This window comes from Convolutriloba macropyga, chromosome 9 (genome assembly GCF_964194025.1).
Source record: "Convolutriloba macropyga chromosome 9, txConMacr16.3, whole genome shotgun sequence".
Taxonomy (NCBI): Eukaryota; Metazoa; Xenacoelomorpha; order Acoela; family Convolutidae; genus Convolutriloba; species Convolutriloba macropyga.
This window is the reverse complement of record NC_134476.1, coordinates 52,194,295-52,215,226: the sequence shown is the minus strand read 5'-3', so window position 1 is coordinate 52,215,226 and position 20,932 is coordinate 52,194,295.

The window sequence follows — 20,932 nt, the reverse complement described above, 5'->3', positions numbered from 1 at the left end:
AACAAATGCAACAATAAATTACCACGTGATTTGAACTAAGAAATCATAATCTATATATTAATTCAGTGTCGACGTAAAAGGCACCATGTTTAAGCTCCGAGTCTTCACATAACGGCCCTTAAACATGGTTTCCTGAGAAAACGACTGGCAACAGTCGGGTTTGAACCGGGGGTCTAAGGGTTGAGGAGCGGGAGTGCAATGCGTTGAGCTAAGGAGCAGGCGAGTCGCGTATTTTGTCGGGATTTTTGTACACTAACGCTGCAACCGTTTCTCCTTCCTCCAATTCTCACCTCTTTTCACATTTTTCGTGCTCCATGTCTGTCCTGACACTATCTATCTTCTCTATCTATCTTTTTATCTTCTATCTATCTATCAGTGACCGAAAACTTGCCATTGCCACAACAGTGTCTGGCCGTAAACTTATGTACGTCATAAAACCAATGACTGATTAGCCGTGGATGCAAAAATATTTCATTGACCGAAATGCTGCCTGTGCCAAAAAGGTCAACGACAGAAAAACTGCGGATGACTGAAATTTGCTGAAAATTGACTGAAAATTTGCTTGTAAAAAAATTTTCATCACCGAAAAATTTATCACACAAAAATAGTCCTTGAATAACTTGTGCCGATGCATCACAGATATTGAAAATAAAGATTCTTTAAGTAAATTTCAATCAACCAAAAGTTTTGTCCACAACGTTGCAACCGTTCCTCCTTTCTCAAAATCTCTCCTCTTTTCATATTTTTTTGTGCTCCATGTCTCTCCTGTCACTATCTATCTTCTCTATCTACCTTCCATCTATATTTTAAACGTAACTCCAATACCTACACCAACATTTTCAAGGTCATAATCTTCATATGTTTTAAGGCGCCTTAAATATGCACCAAATCGTTTTGCATGCTTTTTGAAAAATGTCAATGACCGAAAACTAGCCATTGCCAAACTTCGGTCTGTGACCGAAAAGCTACCTATGCCGTAAAAGTCAATGACTGATTAATCGTGGATGCAAAAATAGTTCATTGAAAGAAAAGCTGCCTGTGCCAAAGAAGTCAACGACCGATGCGGATGCAAAAATAGGTCAATGACTAAAAACCCGATTATAAAAAATGATTCCATCACTGAAAGATATGTCACACAAAAATAGTCCTTGAATGACATTTGCGAATGCATCACTGATATTGACAACAAAGATTAAGTAAAGGTCAATTATCGAAATGAAATCGAAGATGAAGAATGGTCCATTTAAATGATAGCAAAAATGATAAGGAAATGTAAAACACCTAGAAAGAGATGCAACATGGTCAAGCTTTTGTGTGTTTTTTTCTATTGCCTTTTTCTGTATATCTTTTCTCTTTCGTTTTAATTTTTCTTGTATTGCTTCTCTTTCGCTCTTTTTTCTCCCTCTTTCGCTTTTCTTTTCTTTCTTCCTTTTCTGTATGCTTTCTCGGTCTTTTCTGTTTTTTGTCTTTTTTCTCTCTCTTTCTTTTCTGTTCTTTTTATTTGTCTTAATTTTTTTGTCGTTCCTCTTCCGCTTCTCTTTACTTCCGCTTCTCTTTACTTCCGCTTCTCTTTAGTTTCTCTTTTTTTCCTTTCTGTTTTTCTCTTGCTTTTCTCTTTCTTTTCTGTCGTTCTTTTCTCTGTTGCTGTTTTCTGTCTCTCCTATCTCTCGCTTTTCTGTCTGTTCTCCCTTCTGTTTCTTTCTTTTCTCTTTCTATTCTTTTTTTCAGTTCTTTTGTCTGTTTTTTCTGTTCTTTCTTTTCCCTCTTTCGTTTATCTCTTGCTTTTCTCTTTTATGTTTTAGCTCTCTGTCTTTCTTTCGTCTTTCTTTTGTCTTTTTCTCTTCTGTTTTTTCTGTCGCTTTTTTCCTGTTTTTTTCTGCATTTCTGTCTTTCGTTATGCCCTCTTTTGTTCTTCTCTCTTTCCTCTCTTCAGTTTCTGTTTTTTCTCTTTTTCTTCTCTCTCGGTTGTCTCTTTCTATTCTGTCTTTTTTTGTCTTTCTTTGTTATTTTTTATCTTTTCTGTTCTGCCTTTTCTGTTCTTTTGTTCTGCCTTTCTTTTCTGTCGTTTCTTTTTTTTCTCTCTTGTTTCTCTATCTTTTTTTCTGGTCTCTTTTTCTTCTTTTCGTCTATCTCTTTCTTTTTTTCTCACTCTCAATTTCGTGTCTTTCTTTTATTCTCTGATTTGTTTCTCTTTTGTCTTTTCGTGTTTTTTCGCTCAATTTTCCTTCTCTCTCTCTTTCTCTCCTGTTTTTTTTTGCTGTCTCTTCATTTGTCTGTCTTCTTTCTTTGGTTTCCCTGTCTTTTTTTCTCTGTCTTTCTTTTCTCCTTTCATTGTATTTCTTTTCTTTATTTTCTCTCTTTCGCTTTTTCTCTTTCGTTCCGCTGTCGTTTCTCTTTCCTTTCTGTTTATCTTTTTATATCCTTTTCTCTTTTTCTTGTTTTTTGGTTGTCTTTCTTGTCTGTTCCTTTTCTTGCTTTCATTTCTGTTCTTTTCCTTTCTTTTTTCTTTTTTCCTCCTTTTTTCTTCTCCTTTCTGCGTTTCTCCTCTTGTTTCTTTGTTTTTTGCTTTTTTCGTTTTCTATTCGTTTTTTCTTCTTTTCCTTTCTTTTTTTTATTATTTTTCATTTTTTCTTTAGTATTTTGTTCTTTTGGCATTCCTCTCTGTTTTCCTCTTTTTCTCATTTTTGCCTTTTTCTGCTATTTCTTTTCTTTCTTCTTTATCTTTTATTTTTCTCTTTACTCTGTATTGTTTCCTTTTCTCTTTCTTTTCTGTCTTTTTACTCTCCATTTTTCTCTTGTTTTTCTCTTTCTTTTTCTTCCTCTTTTTCTTCTGATTTTCGTTTCTCGCTTTCTTTTCTCTCCTTATCTTCTTTGTATTTTTTCGTTTCTGTCTTTTCTGTCGTGTTTTCTGTTTTTCAATTTATCTCTAGCCTTTTTCTCGTTCCTTTCTGTCTCTCTTCTCTATCTCTTCTCTTTCGCTTCTTTATTTCTTTTCGCTTTCTTTTCTATTCCCTTTCTGTCTATCTCTTTCTTTTTTGTTCCCTTTTCTCTTTTGTTTCTTCTCTCATTTTGCTGTTCTTTCTGTCTTTTTTCGTTTCTTTGCTTTTTTCCTTTTTAACCTTCTAGTTTTTCTTTTTAACCTTCTATTCTTTCTAATCCTTCTCTCTTTCGTTCCTCAATTTCGCTTTTAGGATTTTGTTCTTTTCGCTTTCCTTTCCGTTTTTTCTTTCTCGCTTTTCTCTTTCTTTTCTACTTTTCTTAAGCCTTTTCTCTTCCTTCCTACTCTATATTCGGCTTCTGTCTCTTTTCTCTGCATCGTTTCTTTTTCTCTCTCTTTTCTGTCCTTATCTTTTTTTTCTTTCGTTTCTCGGCATTTTTTCTTTTTTCTTTTTTTTCTCTTCTTTTCTCGCTTGCTGTTTTTCTCGTCCCTTTCTGTTCCTTCTTTCTGCTTTTTTTCTCTTTTGCGTTTCTCTTTATTTTCATTTTCTTTTCTCTTTCGTTTTTGTCTGTCTTTTTTAATCTTTCTTTGCTCTCTTTTCTTTCTCGTTTTTCTGTCTCTGGCCTTTCTCTTTCCGGTCTTTGGTTTCTTTTTTTTTTTGCTCTTTTCTTTTCCCTCTTTATTTTGTGTTCTTCTCCTTTTTGCCTTTCTACCTTTCTTCTTTTGTTGCCTTTCTTCCCTTTTGTTTTTTCTCCTTTTTCACTTTCTGATCTCTGTTTTTCTTTTCCGTTCATTTTCTACCTTTCTTTCCTATTCTCTTTTGTTCCTCCTTTAAGTTTGTTTGTTTTTTATTCGTTCTTTTCTCTCTCCTTTCCGTTTTTTCTTTATCTCTACTTTTCCCGTTCTTTTGCCTTTTTTCTCTCTTGTTTTTCTCTTTATTTTTTTGTCCTTGGTTTTTGTCTTTCTTTTTCCTTTCTTTCTGTTCTTTTGAGCCTTTCTTTTTTATATTGTTTCTTCTTTCTCTGCCTTTCTTTTCGTTCTTTCAAATGTCTCCTTTTCTATCTCTTGCTTTTCTCTATCTTTGCTGTCTTTCTTTTCTCTCTTGCTTTTCTTTCTTTTTTTTCGGGTTTTCTCTCTTTTCTGTCTTTTGTTTCTGTCTTTTTCCCCTTTTTTTGCTTTTTTCTTTTCCTTACTTTTCTCGTTCGTTTCTTTTTTTTTCTGTTCATTTTTCTGCCTTCCTCTTTTCTTTCTTCCTTTTCTCCTTTTTTCTTTTCTTTTCTCTTTTTCTTTTCTGTTCTTTTTTGCATTTGTTTTTCATTCTTCTCTCTCTTTTTTTCTCTTCTATTCCTCTCTTTCGTTTTTTTCTTCAATTTTTTGTTCTTTTCTCTTTCCTTTCTGTTTTTCTGTCTCTCGCTTTTTGTTTTTTTTTTGCTATCCGCTCTTTTTTTCTCCCTGCCTTTTTTGTCTTGCTTTGTTCTTTTCTTTTCTCTCTGTCATTTTGTTCTTTCTTGTCTCTTTCTTTTCTTTTTTTCTTTTCTGTTCTTCTTTTCTGCTTTTTTTCTTTCGTGTCTTTTTCTTCTCTCTTCTTTTTCTTTGCCCTTCTTTTTTTCTTTCGTTTCTCTATTTTTCCTCGATCTTTCATTTCTGTTTTCTGTTTTTCTCCTGTGCTTTTCTCTATTTTTCTCTTGCCTTTCTCTCTTTCTCTTTTTCTTCTTCTTTTCTGATTTGCTTTTCTCTTCAATTTTTTTTCTCTTTCGTTTTTCTGCCTTTTCTGTCTCATCTCTTTCTATCTTGATGTTTTGCTCTTCTTTCTGTTTTTTTGTCATGTCTTTCGTTTATCTTTCTTTTCGCTTTTTTTCTCTTTTCCTTTGTCTTTTTTTTATGTCTCGCTTTTCCCTTCCGTTTCTTACTTTTTCTCTTCTTCTTTCATCTCTTGTTTTTTCTCTTTCTCTATCTTCCTTTTCTCTTTCTTTTCTCTCCTCTGTCTCTGTTTTGTTTCTCTTTTTGTCGCTTTTTGCTTTCATTTTCCCCGGCTTTTTGCGGCTTTTCATTTTCTCTTGCTTTTCTCTTCTTCTTTTCACTCTTTTCTGTCATTTGTTTCTCGATTTCTTTCTCTTTTTTACTCTTTCTTTTCTCTCTCTTTTTTGTCTGTTTTTTTTTCTCTTTTTTCGTATCTTTTTCGCTTCTCCCCTTTCATTTGTCTTTTTTGTCTTTCATTTCTCTGTAATCTCTTCTGTTCCGTTTTTTTCTATATTCTCTCATTTTCTCATTTTATCTCTTTCCTGTTCTTTTTTTCTGCCTTTGTTTTCTCTCTTTCCTCTGTTTTTTTCTCTTTCGTTTCTTTTTCTTTTTTTAATTTCGAATGTTTAAGCTCCGTATCATTGCATGTTATAAACGCTCCTTAAACATGCAGCCTAACGTATAGCATGAGTTACGCTATGCCACCATGTATAATCTTGTTGTCTGTAGAAGTCTTAATGCTTCTTAAATATTCAAGATGGCAAAGCCAAAACCGTCGTTGGACAAAAAATTGTTGGCACTTAGGGGTTATATACACAAACCAAACACATCGGTAGCGAAACGCTGTGCCTATTGCTTTTGAACGAGGGGCATAAATTCCAGCCCAGGTGATGCAAAGGTCTGAATTTTTAACCTTCTATTTTTTAAAATGATTTTCTGTGATGCTTTTGCGGGCCTGCTAATTTCATCTGATTTTATCAAAAACACTTGTTTCCTTATGAGCTTGAGTTCTTCTTAAGCATAAAGCATTTAAGTCTTTAAAGCGTTTAAAGCAAGTCTAATTAGCAAAAATAAGTGTTGCGACGCAACATTATGAAAGGAGGATTTTGGGCAGTTTTCGTTGATGTCTAAAAGTGGTAGTACCCGTCTAAATGATACCGGTCTATAGAAACTTGAAACATTAGGAGGCTTAACGGGTTTCAGTAAGAGAAATCTCGTCGGTGTTTTCCATATAGCTGCGATCTTGCATGCATTGAACACTTCTTTGAGATTGCTAATATCCAGTTCAACCAGATGTTTGAGAAGTGGATATGACATCCGGACCTATCCTGTTTTGATTTTTGCAGCTATTAATGGCTTCCTCTGTTTCCTTCCCGTTGAAAAAATCGATTTCGCTTCGGGCAAGTTACGGAGTCTAGGATGTACTTCTCTTGACTCCCGAGATGAAGTTTGCCTGGCGACCTGTGAGAACTGATTATTGGACAGTTAAGCATTCTTGTTGTTGTCACTAATTGATTTGCCAGTGCAATTAGTAGCCTGGTTAATGTTGGAGTTCAATTTTCATGCCTTTCATAGCATTCAGATCATTGAAAAGTTTGGAAGTCTTTTTTCACCCACCTAGCTCACTGACAAAGTCCCTCCTTTTTTCCTGTGATGGTTTAAGTCTATCTGTTATTATCTCTATGTTCAGTCTGGCAATCTCTGGAAGAAGGTCAGTTAACTTTAGCCTGTTGCGTTCCTCGAACATTTTGACAACTTCTGTGGCCGTCTCTTGGTATACCTTTTCCTTCGTACTTGTTGTATGATCTTTCCGGATTCTTTTTTGACATTTTTGACCGGACTCAATTCAATATGAAATCTGCAACAAATGCAACAATAAAGTACCACGTGATTTGAACTAAGAAATCATAATTTCATCTGATTTTATCACAAACACTTGTTTCCTTTCGAGCTTGAGTTTTTCTTAAGCATAAAGCATTTAAGTCTTTAAAGCGTTTAAAGCAAGTCTAATTAACAAAAATAACTGTTGCGACGCAACATTTAATGGTCCGCCGAAAAATAGGTTAACGATAAAATAGTCAAAGCATTAAGCATCCAAAGCATTCACTCTCTCAAATATTTGCTGATATCCTAAAAAGGGGAAACTTAAAGGGAAATTGAATGCGGACCCCCCACTAGATACCATCATCCCCCCACATGTTATTCAAGATGATTACCTTGTATAACTAGGTTTATTAACCCAACCAAGGGTCCCGGTAGAGGATATCTAGTGGGGTAACTGTATACTCAAGATTCTGCATATTTTTTGAAAAACTTCAGGGGAAGTCAATCTCTCTCTCTAGTTCTCATCGAAAACTCGGTTTTTGTTAGCTTACTTTGCCCCCTGAAGTACTAAGACTAAGTTCGAGCGTTAAACCTGGCCGCACTTTTTCTGGGGGGATAGATACAACCCTATATTTACGATTTTCACGCTATTCTAACTTGTTTTCTGAGTTTTTAGCCACAAAGATTTACAGCAATTGATAAAGACAAAGAATATAGCCAGCCAGAGAATACAACTAAAGAACAGCATCAAAAGCAAAGCAAAGAACAGTGAGACAGCAACACATCAGAAATATGCCAGAAAATCTAGAACTTCGTCGAAAGTCGGGTGGAGCTCATGGAGGAGTTGCAACAAACCTCTACAATGAAGCAGACGGCATAATGAACAAACCGTTCACACTTCTCAATGAAGACGACCCTATCCAACTGCAGCAGATAGTTGAATTTTTGAAGAAGAAGCAGGCCTTCCTATCTGAGCAGAACCAGAAGGTTCAGTCTCTTTTGATGATCCCGACAACTTGAACGATGAAATTGTTGATACAGAGGAGTACGATGACAAGAAATGCCAAAACATTGACTATGTTTATCGGTTTGTTCGTCGAAAGACTAGAAACTTGTCACAAGAGAGCTCATTTGCAGCCGGAAACACCACGATTTCGAGAAATTTGCAGAACATTAATCTGCCGAAGCTCGATTTGCCCCGTTTTTCCGGAAACTACTTGGACTGGATCTCGTTTTTCGATCGCTTCAAGAGAGCAGTAATAGATAACGATCAGTTGACAAACAGTTTGAGATTACAGTACCTGAAGTCAGCAGTGGAAGTAGAAGCTTCGAAGCTGAGTAGAAGCTTCGAACTTCAATCACAGTCACCGACGACAACTTCAATATTGCAATGAAAATTTTGCAGAACCGATACGACAACAAAAGATTGATACTGCGAGCCCACATCCATGGGATTGTTTCCTATCGACCAGTCTCAACTGAAAACACGCAGGAATTACAAAAACTTGTCGACACAATGGAAGAGCACAGACTTTCTCTTCGGAACATGGGACAACCAGTTGAGCATCAGGACCCCTTCTTTGTCTACTTGATTGCAGAAAAACTGCCCTCCAAAACACGAAGGTTTTGGGAGCTTTCTTCAAAGGGAAAGGACTATAGAGCTATCAGGAACTAAGCACTTTCCTGGAGGAACGTGTTCAAGCCTTGGAGTCAGCAGCAACAGTTCATCAAATATCGAAGAGCGATCACATTCGCAACAAAATCAAGGACAGAAAGAACTTCACACTCATGTCACGACAACGAATCAGCAATGCGAATGTTGTGAAGAGGAACACCGGACTTTCAAATTTGGGCAGTTCAAAGTTTTAGGTGTCATGGAGCGAGCCCAGCTGATCAAAATCAAAGGACTTTGTTTCAATTGTGTACGACCAGGACACCGAGCAGAGAACTGCGGAGGTTCTTCATGCCGCCAATGTGGAAGAAAGCATCACACCTTGTTGCATCGAAAAATGCCCATCAAGTCATCAATCACGTGAAAAAATTGTTTGGAAAAAGCCGCAAAGCCAACGCAGGGAAAAAGGAAAAGGTTACATCTGGAGCTTCAAGCATTAATTCTGAACAAACAACTATCGATCAAAAGATAACAGCAGCTCTCACGCATGAAGACAAGACACATGAAATTTTTCTCAAGACAGCAATTGTTCCTGTTAATGTAAAAGGGGAAATCGTATATCTGCGAGCAATTCTGGACTCTGCATCTCAGAATAATCTTGTAACTGAAGCTGCAGTACAAAGACTTCAGCTAAAGAGAAAGAGGAACAATACTCGTGTTTTTGGACTCGGAGGAAATGAAGTCTCAGCTAATCGCAGATTTGTTGACCTTTGCCTTCAGCCAAAAAACAAAGCACAAATTATCATTGACGCGTCAGTTTTGACAAAAATGAAAAACGATTTACCTTCTCGGTACATCAACAGAGACAATTGAGAGACAGTAAAGGAACTACGGTTGGTTGATCCCGACTTTAACAAACCAACCCAAGTTGATCTCAGCATTTGAGCTGGACACTAAGAAGACTTGATGGTTGGAATTAACCGACTGAAAGAACCAAACATTCCCGTTACTTATCGACTCTCAGTATACGGTTGGTTAGTAATCGGACGCGAAAACGTGCAAACTTCCAATTCTTCCAGTTTGCAAACCTGCTTTGTATCATCATTTGAGGACAACTTACAGCGTTTTTGGGAAATTGAGGAAGTGCCTGCAACTAAACATCTGACCGACGAAGAAAGAAGATGTGAAGAACACTTAAATTCAACCACAAGAAGAAGGCCTGAAGGAAGTTTCATCGTAAAACTGCTCTTTATGAAAGAATTTGGAGAACATGGGGATTCTCTGTAGCAAGCACGACGAAGAATTAGAAGTCTCCTTCATAGGCTTCAAAAACAGCCTGATCTGTACAGACGATATAACGAGTTCATACAGGAGTTCATTAAACTAGGACACATGGAGGAAGTACCCGCAAATAAGATGCTACTGTCAAAGAAGGAAAGCTATTATCTCAGCCATCCCTGTGTGTTCAAAGACTCAAGTACAACAACGAAGCTGCGTGTAGTCTTTGATGGTTCAGCGAAGACTACCAGTGGAATTTCTTTGAACGATAGACTGATGGTGAGACCCAAGATCCAGAAAGATCTCTGCAGCATCTTGAACCGTTTCCGTATGTATCCTGTTGTCCTTTCAGCAGACATTGCAAAAATGTGCAAACAAGTGCAACTGGATGCCGAAAATAACGACTATCATCAACTACTTTGACAGGAACCGAACTCAACAGATATAAAGACATTAAGAATGACACGTGTCACGTACGCAATAGCATCATCAGCGTTCCATTCTGTTCGTCCATTACAGGTTTTAACGGAAGGTGTTACGGACAAAAATGTAGAGCTAGGAATCAGGACAGACATGTACGTCGACGACTTGTTGACAGGAGCACCCGATCTGGAAAGTTCAATGAAACTGCAGGACCCAACCATAGCAGTTCTTTCAGAAGCAGGGTTTGAGATTCCCAAATGGACTTCAAGTAACGTAGAACTTGTTGAAAGATTACCTGCAAACTTTCGAGAAGCTACCGACGAGATGACAATTAAAAGCGACGACTACAGTATAAAAACTTTAGGCGTCAAGTGGAACCCAAATCCAGACCACTTCAGTTTCACAGCAAAACTGGACAAAAAAAACACCATCTACAAAACGCGAAATACTGTCGGAAGTCACCCGGCTCTTTGATCCTTTGGGATGGCTTTCACCTACAATAATACAGTTCAAGACTTTTGTACAACTGCTTTGGATGAACCGACTTTGATGGGACAAAGCTTTGTCGAAAGGTCTTCCGCAACAGTACAGCCGACTCACAGTTCAACTGAGGGAATTGGAAAATATTACACTGACAAGGAAGGTAATTTCGATCTCACCAGCATCATCGGACACTGAACTTCACGTCTTCTGTGATGCATCAACTACAGCCGACGCAGCAGTTGTGTATATACGACAATATTTCGACCGATCGGTTCACACAAGAATGTTGTCAGCAAAGACCAGAGTTGCACCAATAAGGAGCTTGTGCGTTCCCCGGCTGGAACTTTGTGCAGCACTTCTTAGAGCAAATTTGGTGATAACGGTATCATCATCTTTGAGCGATCAACGTCTTCCGACACCAAAGGTGTACGCTTGGACAGATTCAATGGTAACACTTGCTTGGCTGCAAGAATTTACAAGAAAGTGGAAGACATTCGTTGCCAACCGTGTTGCAAAAATCCAAAACATTATTCCATCCAGAAAATTGGAATTTTGTGCCGACGGAGGAGAATCCTGATGATGGCGCATCACGAGGGATTTCGGTCGCAAACCTAGTCAAACACAGCCTTTGGTTGAATGGAGCCCACTGGCTAGAAAAAAAAGCAAAGATTATTGGCCGAAGGCGGAATCAATAGAGGAACATCAATCCGGAGTGAACAACGAAGTGCAACGAGAAACACTGAAGCAAACGACAATGGTTGTTACTCAGGAGAACAACTCTATAGTTCAGCTAATTCATCGAATATCCTCGTTTGCAAAACTGGTTCGAATTTTTTGTTATGTCGAGAAATTCATTCAGAAGGCTAAACAACAAAGCCAGAAGACCTTTGCGTGCAGAACAGATCAAACTCAATCCGATATCAAATGCTACTCACAGAAGAAAAACCTATCATCAAAACGATGTCAACTGAAAATGTCGGAAGCTGCAACAGCATCTGAATTTCAATCACTTTGTCAACTCAGCTCTTCAGATCTTTATCATGGACGGATTGCCATATACAGTCTGATTCAAAAACTTTACTTGCATGAGTTTGATGCCATTGTTAGTCAATCATCTTCATCAATGACAGAAGGAAAGTAATGACGGAAGGTAACAATTCAGACGATGCGTATTCACATAAACCCCTTGGTAAAGTTGAGGTAGGTAATGTTGGTGGGGTTGAGGTAGGTAAGGTTGAGGTTGGTAAGGTTAAGGTAGGTACGGTTGGTCAATGTAAGGTAAGTAAGGTTGGTAAGGTTGAGGTAGGTAAGGTTGGTAAGGTTGAGGTAGGCAAAATTGATAAGGTTCAGGTAGGTAAGCTTGGTACAGCTCAATTAGGTAGTTTAGATAAACCAAGTTTCAACGAATTGGAGCAACATGTAGGTACAAGTGAAGAAGAATTGATCAACAGTACCACAAAACGAAAAAAAAGCTCTTGCCAAAAAAGTTGTTCGCCGAGGCGGACGACTAGCAAATTCGCCATACAACATTGACAAGAAGTTTCCTATCCTATCTCCAAAAGATTCGCCAAGTACAGTGCTTCTGATTCGTGAAGCTCATGCAAGGAATTTACATGGAGGCCCACAGTTAACATTGTTTTATCTTCGACAAACAATTTGGATACCCGGAGGACTATCAGCTGTAAAGAAAATTATTTACAACTGTAAGCCCTGCATTCGCCACGACGCCAAGACTCTTCAGCCGCAAATAGGAGATCTGCCAACAGAACGTGTTGTTTCATCATTTGCTTTCACCCACACTGGTTTGGACTACTGTGGATCTTTCAGCACAAAAGACTGCGCGCAAAATTGCAGAAGACCTATTTTGCCCTTTTTGTATTTTTCAATACAAAGGCCGTTCATATGGAAACAGTGACAACGTTGACTAAAGAGGACTGTCTGGACCCCATAAAACGTTTTACAGCACGACGTGGACCGCCCGAAAAAAATTATAGTGACAACTCGAGGACTTTCATTGGAACTCGGCGAGAAATTGAATTTCGTAAATTTTTAATGGACAGAGAATTCAAGGAACTGTTAGATGCCTTCACTACATGACATCAGATAAATTGGTTGACAATTCTTCCACGGACGCCTCATTTTGGAGGTCTCTGGGAAGCCGCAATAAAATCTATGAAGAGAAATTTTTACAGGAGTGTGGGGACAACAAAGATGTCCTTTGAGAGTTTCACAATCTTGATCACTCAATTTGTTGCCATCCTCAATTCTCGCCCGCTGACAGCCACTTCTAGCAATGCCAATGACCCTTCAGCACAACAACCGCTCATTTTCTTATTGGTCACCCACTAACAGTTTTTCCGGAGCCATCTCAAGGAGACAACCGGACACTAAACAGAATGTTCAAAAGCATCAACAACATTGTCAGACAATTTTGGAAAAAGTGTTCCGTGGACTACTTGACAACACTTCAACATTGACCAAAATGGCACGAAAACAAGCAACAGTACGCCTTCAATGACATTGTTATTATCAAGGAAGACAACAAGCCTCCAATGCTATGGCCACTGGCAAGGATTACAAAAATTTTGGACGGAAATGACAAGATAGTACGAGTCGTCCAAGTTAGAACTCAAACAGGACTCTACATACGACCAGTAAGCCGGCTTGTTCCATTAGAGAAGGAAAACGCAGAATCTCAGTTACGCAAATGGAAGACAGCGGATGACTCAATGGATGAGGATTGACAAGTCAGCAGCACAGCGCTTTTCAATACAACAAGACCGGAAGGACCACAATGATGATGATGATAATGACCACGAGGATGATGATGACGACAACGACAAAGACGATGATGACGACTACGACGACGAAGACGACAACAAGGCAAATAACAATCAATTTCAGAAAACAATTTCCTTGTCAAAAATTTTCTGTGAAGTGTCTTGTGTCAAAAGGTCTCAAGTGACTTCAATATTACTTTTCAATTTATCTCGTTCAATGAGGCCGGGTTACGTTGCGGTAAACAAGTTTTTGACTTTTTCATATTTCGAGAGCTTCTAAACTTCAATTCAAGATGACATCTGCAACAAATGCAACAATAAATTACCACGTGATTTGAACTAAGAAATCATATATTAATCTGATTTTATCAAAAATACTTGTTTCCTTTTGAGCTTAAGTTCTTCTTAAGTATAAAGCATTTAAATCTTTAAAGCGTTTAAAGCAAGTATAATTAACAAAAATAATTGTTGTGACGCAACATTATGAAAAGAGAATTTTGGGCAGTTTTCGTTGATGTCTAAAAGTGGTAGTACCCGTATAAACGATACCGGTCTATAGAAACTTAAAACATTAGGAGACTTAACGGGTTTCAGTAAGAGAAATCTCTTCGGTGTTTTCTAAATAGCTGCGATCTAGCATGCATTGAACACTTCTGTGAGATTGCTAATATCCAGTTCAACCAGATGCTTGAGAAGTAAAGTGGATATGACATCCGGACCTATCTTTTTTTGATTTTTGCAGCTATTAATGACTTCCTCTGTTTCCTTCCCGTTGAAAAAATCGAACTCGCTTTTGGGCAAGTTACCGAGTCTAGGATGTACTTCTCTTGACTCCCGAGATGAAGTTTGCCTGGCTACCTGTGAGAACTGTTTGTTGAACAGTTAAGCAATCTTGTTGTTGTCCCTTTGATTTGCCATTGAAGTTGATAGCCTGGTTGCTATTGGTGTTCTTGTTCTTGCCATTCATAGCATTCAGAACCTTGAAAAGTTTGGAAGTCTTTTTTCACCCACCTAACTCACTGACAAAGTTCCTCCATTATTCTTGTGATGGTTTAAGTCTGTCACTATCTCTATGTTCAGTCTGGCAATCTCTGGAAGAAGGTCAGTTAACTTTAGCCTGTTGCTTTCCTCGATCATTAGACAACTTCTGTGGCCGTCTCTGGGTATACCTTTTCCTGCGTACTTGCTCTATGAAATTTCCGGATTCTTTTTTGACGATATTTCTGGAGGTTGTTTCTCCTTTCTACACTTATTTTAGAGCTTTTGCGTTAGCGAATTTTTCTTCTGTATATTTGGTGAAGCTCTCCCAGTCAGCTTTTCGAAAATTCAGAAAATTACGCTTTTTCCGCTTGAACTTTTAGGTCTTCGCTACACATTGTTATGGTTATGGTTATGCATAATGCTTGGGCTTGCATTTTTGTCAACTTGAATAACAACCGCAAGAGACAAAAAACAGCTCCATTCACAGGTTGTACTTTTCTAAGACAAAATTTTCGTTAATGTTTTTAATCCGTTAACAAATTTAGCTTAATTTATTGTCTGTTCATATTTTTATTATGAACTGTTCATATTTGCCTATTATGAATCAGGCATAAACAGGAGCCGCTTCAAGCCAAGGTGGATGCCATGGTGTTCTGAGAAAGTTGTTTGGGGAACATCACGAACGAAACACTTGGATGCCAGAGCGTCAAAGTCTTGATAACCCTCTCGAGATCTCAAAATCGTGGTGATATCAAGTTTTAAAAAATATAGAATTTCCCAAAATGAATTAGTTACTGACTTGAAGTGTTTTTTGGATTTAATATATATCAAATTTTTGTCCTAAAAAACTTTTGTGCTCTGTGCGATTATATCTGGTCATCGAAATCATATAAACAATTAGCTAAACAATGTTTGTTTGCTTTGAAACATATTCTGCTCAAAACCTATCCCTCTGTTGACTTAATTATTTTTTGTCCTATTTAGTACTTCAATTTTTGTTTTTGTGTAAAAATATTGTTCCTTTCTCAATTATTGCAATCAATTAATGTCACGAATGTCAAATACCTTGATCTGCAACTTTTGCTCCCTACTATATCTCTCTGATTTCCTTCCTGCAATTTCTTTCTAATAGGTTAATGAATCTGCACACGATGAATTGCAAAAATCAGTGATCAGTCAGAGTAGATGCCGGAAACAGCTGCAACTGACACGGTCTCCGTGAACACCTCGCTGTGCAATGAAATACTATAAAAAAGTGTTTAGAATTTCTCGCTCAACATTGATAGGAACAGATTGTTATTGGCAAGCAAATTTCATCGGACTCAACAAAAAGAAAGCGGGACAAAAATTTGTCGACGAGTTTTACAAAATTTTGAATCTCCTTGCCAAATAAAAGCAAAGTTTGCAGGCTTATCGATTAAGGTCACTGCCACATTTCCAAAAGTAACTTTTCTATGTGAGAAAACAGTGAAAAAATGGTATGTGTCGAAAGTGTTCACCAGGCGACTTCAACAGTGGGGAAAGATCCAACCAACGAGCTTTCAATGAAACTAACGCACTGTAAATTAAACTCCGTAAACGGAATTTCAGCTAGGAACAGGATGATTTGACTCTTTTTAACAATTTAAACAGAGTAAACATCGAACGAATGTAACTGCGTCAGAATACTTTCTCCGGAACACACTCAGTGGGAAAAATGTACTCGACCTACTCCATTAAACTCACCACAATCCTCTCAAACCAATCCACAGTTTTTTCTGTCCAGCACTTATTCATATTTGTTCCCCTCTAAACCTCTACATTTAAAAACATCAGCGCAACGGTAGTTAAAAAAGGCCTCGAAAACTGATGGCAGCCAGGCTCCGTCAGCTTTAGACCCCAGCGAAAGGAGAGAAACTTCGACCAGCTTGACAGAAAATTTAGCTGATGTTGCCAAAACATTATTCAAGACTGCAATCAAGCTAGCAAGGGAAAAAAATTCGATGATTGCATACAATGCTTGTTGCCGGATAACACTCAACAAAAATGCCGGCGTTCAACCTAAAGGCGTTGAAGAAGTCTTACTAAGTATAATTGATAACGAATCAGATAGCGCCTTGAAAAGGACTTTTGCTTTACGGAGAAAAAAGCCAGCTCTGACTTTGCCAAAAACTATGGGATGAAATATTCAATGAGGTCTGCTGATGATGCTCCCGACAAGAAAACAGTGTTCCTAAAACGGTTAAAAATGCTTCAGTTGTCAGTCATATTTGCAAAAAAGTTGTCATTCTGATTTAAGCTCTGTTCTTCGATAATCATACAACGCCCAATCGGTCATTTTCCTAGCCGGCAATTGCCTGAGGTCCAAAAGCGGCTGCACTGAGGGAGATCTTTTTGCCATGGCTTGAAGCAATCGATTGAGTTCATGCACAAATCAAAGATGACGCAAAATGATTCTCGAAACAGCAGTTTTGTTCAAATGTTGAAGAATGTACTGAATGAAATCAGGAAATTTTCTGATTATTTTAAGCATTATGTATAAAAGCTCGGGAAAATTTCTTAGCAACGACATCGCAGCGTGCTTCAGAAGCATGAAAAAGATCAAAAACGTAACTGTTGCAGAAAAATTTAGTCCTTTTCAGGAGAGGGCCAAAACACTAACCTGCTTTATTTGATCAAACAAATCCTAACGATAAAAATATTCTCTTGAACGCACAAAAATTCGATTTTTTTTGCTGCCATAGTTCTCTGAATCGCCACTCACTAACAGTACTAGCCGGTATTCGCTACCAAAACATAAGAGTGTTATCCTTATTAGATAGCCAATGAAATAGACTACAGGACTACGCGGCAGTCAACCGCTTCTGTCAAGCCTCTTGGGAGTGGTCATGGTGAAAATTTCCACCTCATGCAGAATAGTTTCACACAGGACTAATGAATTAAAAAGATGGAAACCTTAAAAAAGGGATCCGTTGCATCTTAACCAAAATCAAACGTCGCGAACTCAAATCTCAAACTGGTTGTCTGCTTGTCGCTGGAATTGTTTGGTTCATTGGGTGAATCATACCTCCTTTTTGCTGTGGGACTTGGATCAACGATGCAAAATCAACTCTTGAACAGACAAAATTTATGGTTGTCAAGGCTCAATTTTGGGTCAATTATTATTAGTAGTCTTTTTAAACGACCTCTCAAAACCAGTTGAAAATTTGATCCAGATTTATTAGCTGATGAAGCTAAAGTTTTGTTCGGAAAACAGAGTGTTGCATGATGTCGATCCGAATATCTAAAATTGAGGAAGTTGACTCATTGTTAAACGTCTCACGGTTAGACCCCTACAAAGATGCTCTAGTGCTTTCTTGAATACTGGTGTACCTCCAGAACCAAAAAATTTTAGGTTTCTATAAACAATGCAAAATATACGCAGGAGAAACATACCATGGAGTCCCTCATTGCTGGGCCTCTACAATTTAGAAATTTTTATAAATGTAAAATCTCCCAAGTACCAATTGTTTTTGATCGCTGCTTATTAGCTGATGACACTAATCTTTTGTTCCGCAAACAGCCTGGTACAGGTTGTGGGTCCGCCAATCTGGACGATGTCAATGTCATACGGCCAAGCGTAATAAGTTTCTTTTAAGGTTGAGAAATCTCGAGTTATCTGCTTTAAATTTGCAGACAAACAGTTTCCAAAAACTTGTGTGGGCCGAAATACTTGCCTGCGAAACCGCGAAATGTTTGGGTTTGCGTGTCGACTGAAAACTTAAATTGAACCAACCAGTCTATGCAGTTGTCAACACATTTGGTGGGCATATATCTCTGATAGTTTTGCTTGGCTACTTTGTAACCAAGAAGTTATATATAGAAGTGCTATGATTCCTTAGTGATACAATTAATCTCATAAAGAGTTTTAGTATATGGTAATAAAATCAAACAAGCTCTTCTACCAAGTATGATATTGCAGAAAAAGGCTCTAAAAAATTCTATTTCAAAAAGAAGTAATTTTCTAGTGAAACTCATAAAAATGAGAGTGAGGTTAATAGTATATATGAGTTCAAACACATTAGTAAGGTTAAAATTATATTTGAGATCTAACTCGTTGAACTCCCTTAAGTTCAATTTAACATCCATCAGGAAATAACACTCGTCTTTTTTATTTTTCTGTACCACAAATTTAGGAATTTGTGGTGTCGTGTCAGGTAGCTATAATACTCATCAGCTCATTTTAGTCTCCTCGTAAAACTTCATTAACTTCTGTATGATTGAGGCTGCTATTCATCTTAATTAAAAATGCAAGTATTGCAAACGTTATTGAAATGAAATCCTGCAAATATCAGCATTTTTGTTGAGAATGTGGATGAAAATCATCATGCATTAAATTTGCTGAATTCAACTTTTCACGAGATTCTTTCCCTGGTGATCGATAAATTTGAAATCCTGCAAGAATCTTGCAAGAAATCTTGCAAGGGAATGCATAGTTCTTCCATTTTGCTTGCAAGATTCTTGCAAGAATTGAATCCATCTTGCAAGATTCTTGCAAGATTTTAAATCCATCTTGCAAGAATCTTGCAAGATTTTGAATCCATCTTGCAAGAATCTTGCAAGATTTTGAATTTAAATTTACCTTTTTGTCCTGGTTACCTGGCTGCTTTTTTATTGTTGGTTGAGCTGAAATAGTTAATCAATTGTCGGATAATCTTCTGAAGTCAAGTTAAAACCTGACTTTTTCGAGATTTTCCAGTATAATTTTTGTGGTTCATCCCTCCTCCTTTTTCATTCCGGGCTGGGGACCGGCAGTGGCGGAGTTACTGAAATAAGCTATAGGAGTACTGATTTAGTACGGCAAAAAAACCGCACTTACACAGTTCTCCGAAACAAACAAAACGACTAAACCAGACAAAATAAATCAATATAAATGCAAAATAGCGAACAGGGTGTCGGAAAATTATCTCAAGTCAAGTTGAAAAACAAGACTTTTTCGAGATTTTCTGTACAACTTTTGTGGTACTCTTTTGTTGTCCTAAAACACTTGTACCAGGATTTATTTTTTGGCCTTGATTGATATCTTGCAAGATTCTTGCAAGAATCTTGCAAGTTTTGAATCATCTTGCAAGATTCTTGCAAGATTTGAATCCGCTCATCACTAGGGTTGGCACAGAATTACTTTACGTCTTGCCATCGACGAGCCTATTGAGATGGCACAGAGACCTTCTAATTTGTTTAAATTTTCAGTGGTCTGATTTTCATAAAAGCTGTTACTCATCAGTAAAATAATTTCATAATCATCTTCTCTTCCTGCCTTAAAAGAAACAAACGCAAACTTCCTCTCTTCAAAATCATCGTTTTTCAATCACAGCAAAAAAAATTAATGGGAATAAGGGGGATTTGTTAGATTTTGCCCCACGAAATTACCATCCAAAATGACCTCCGTTAAAAAGAATATTATAAATGTTATATTAGGTGTAGTGAAAGATGTTTAACTTAACAAATAAATCTAATGAATTTTAGCCGAGTATTCGAGCGACACTTGAAGATGTTAACGCCCTTTGGCAATTAACTATTTATCTTGTTCGACAATCAGACCAAAAAAATGAGCAGACAATTTTTTTACTAGGAATTTTTTGACTAGTATGGACCAACAGGAGTAATATAAATGCTGCAAACAACTTTTGTGAACTATTGATGACTAGACTCAGAAAAACCATAAACACAGAGGCCTTTTCGTTTTCTTAAATTAAAGTTGTCGCAAAGAAAACCCAACTTCCTTTCCAGAAAAAACAACAAAATTAGCTGAGCAGAAAACTGTCAGAGAAAACAACCCTAGTTGAGAAATCTTCGGTTTTCAAGCATAAGAAATGGTCGGTATCGACATTTTATTTCTAGCCAAAAGTGTAATTTTTTCGTCGGCATCATCAATTTTGCTCGTTATTTTACATAAGAAAGGTTCGGTATTGTCGTTTTAAAAGGTTAGGGATATTCGGTATGGTCGTTTTTAAACCTAAAGAGATTCGGTTTGTTGTTTTTCAAACATAAGAAACCTTTGATATCGTCCTTTTCAAACATAAGAAAGATTCGGTAGCGTCGTTTTCAAATATGAGAAAGATTCAGTATCGTGGTTTTTAAGCATACAAAAATTTCGGAATTGTCGTTCTTAAACTTAAGAGATATTCATTCGGTATCGTCATTTTTAAAGCAAAAAAAGATTTGGTATCGTTTTTTTTAAACGCAAGAGATACTCAGTATGGTCGTTTTTTAACGCAAAAGAAATCCGGTATCCTCATTTTTAAACGCAAGTAATGTTCGATACCGTCATTTTCAAACGCAAGAGATAATCGATATCATTGTTTTCTTGATGTAGATTTTATAAACAATTTGTCGGAAAATGTTCTCAAGTTGAAAAAAAAATCCACTTTAAAACGTTCCTGTATTTTTTGGAGGGAGGTCTTACCCTTCTCTTATCTCATCCGGGCTGGGGACCGGCTACGGCGGAGTTACACACAAACAAAAATGGGAAAAATTAGTCCAAGCGAATGGCAAAACCATCGCTCTAAAACTTTCCTCAAACAAAACAAAACAAAAGATAACATAATAGAGCTACAATACTGTCGGAAAATTTTCCCACGTTGATTAGGAAAACAATCATTCAAGATTTTTCAGTATTTTTTCAGGGCGTTTACCTACTCCTTTCTCATCCAGGCCAGGGAACGGCTACGGAGAAATTCGAAGAGGGTTATTTTAGTTCCAGCCAACATCGAGGGCGTCACTTAATATCCAAAAAAATTCTTTTCATACTAAAAATATATCCAGGACACCGTTTTTATGCCTAGCCTTGGCTGAGAACGGTGTTTTATTACTTCCAAGTCTATACTAGGGCACAAATGATTGTGTCGATGCTTT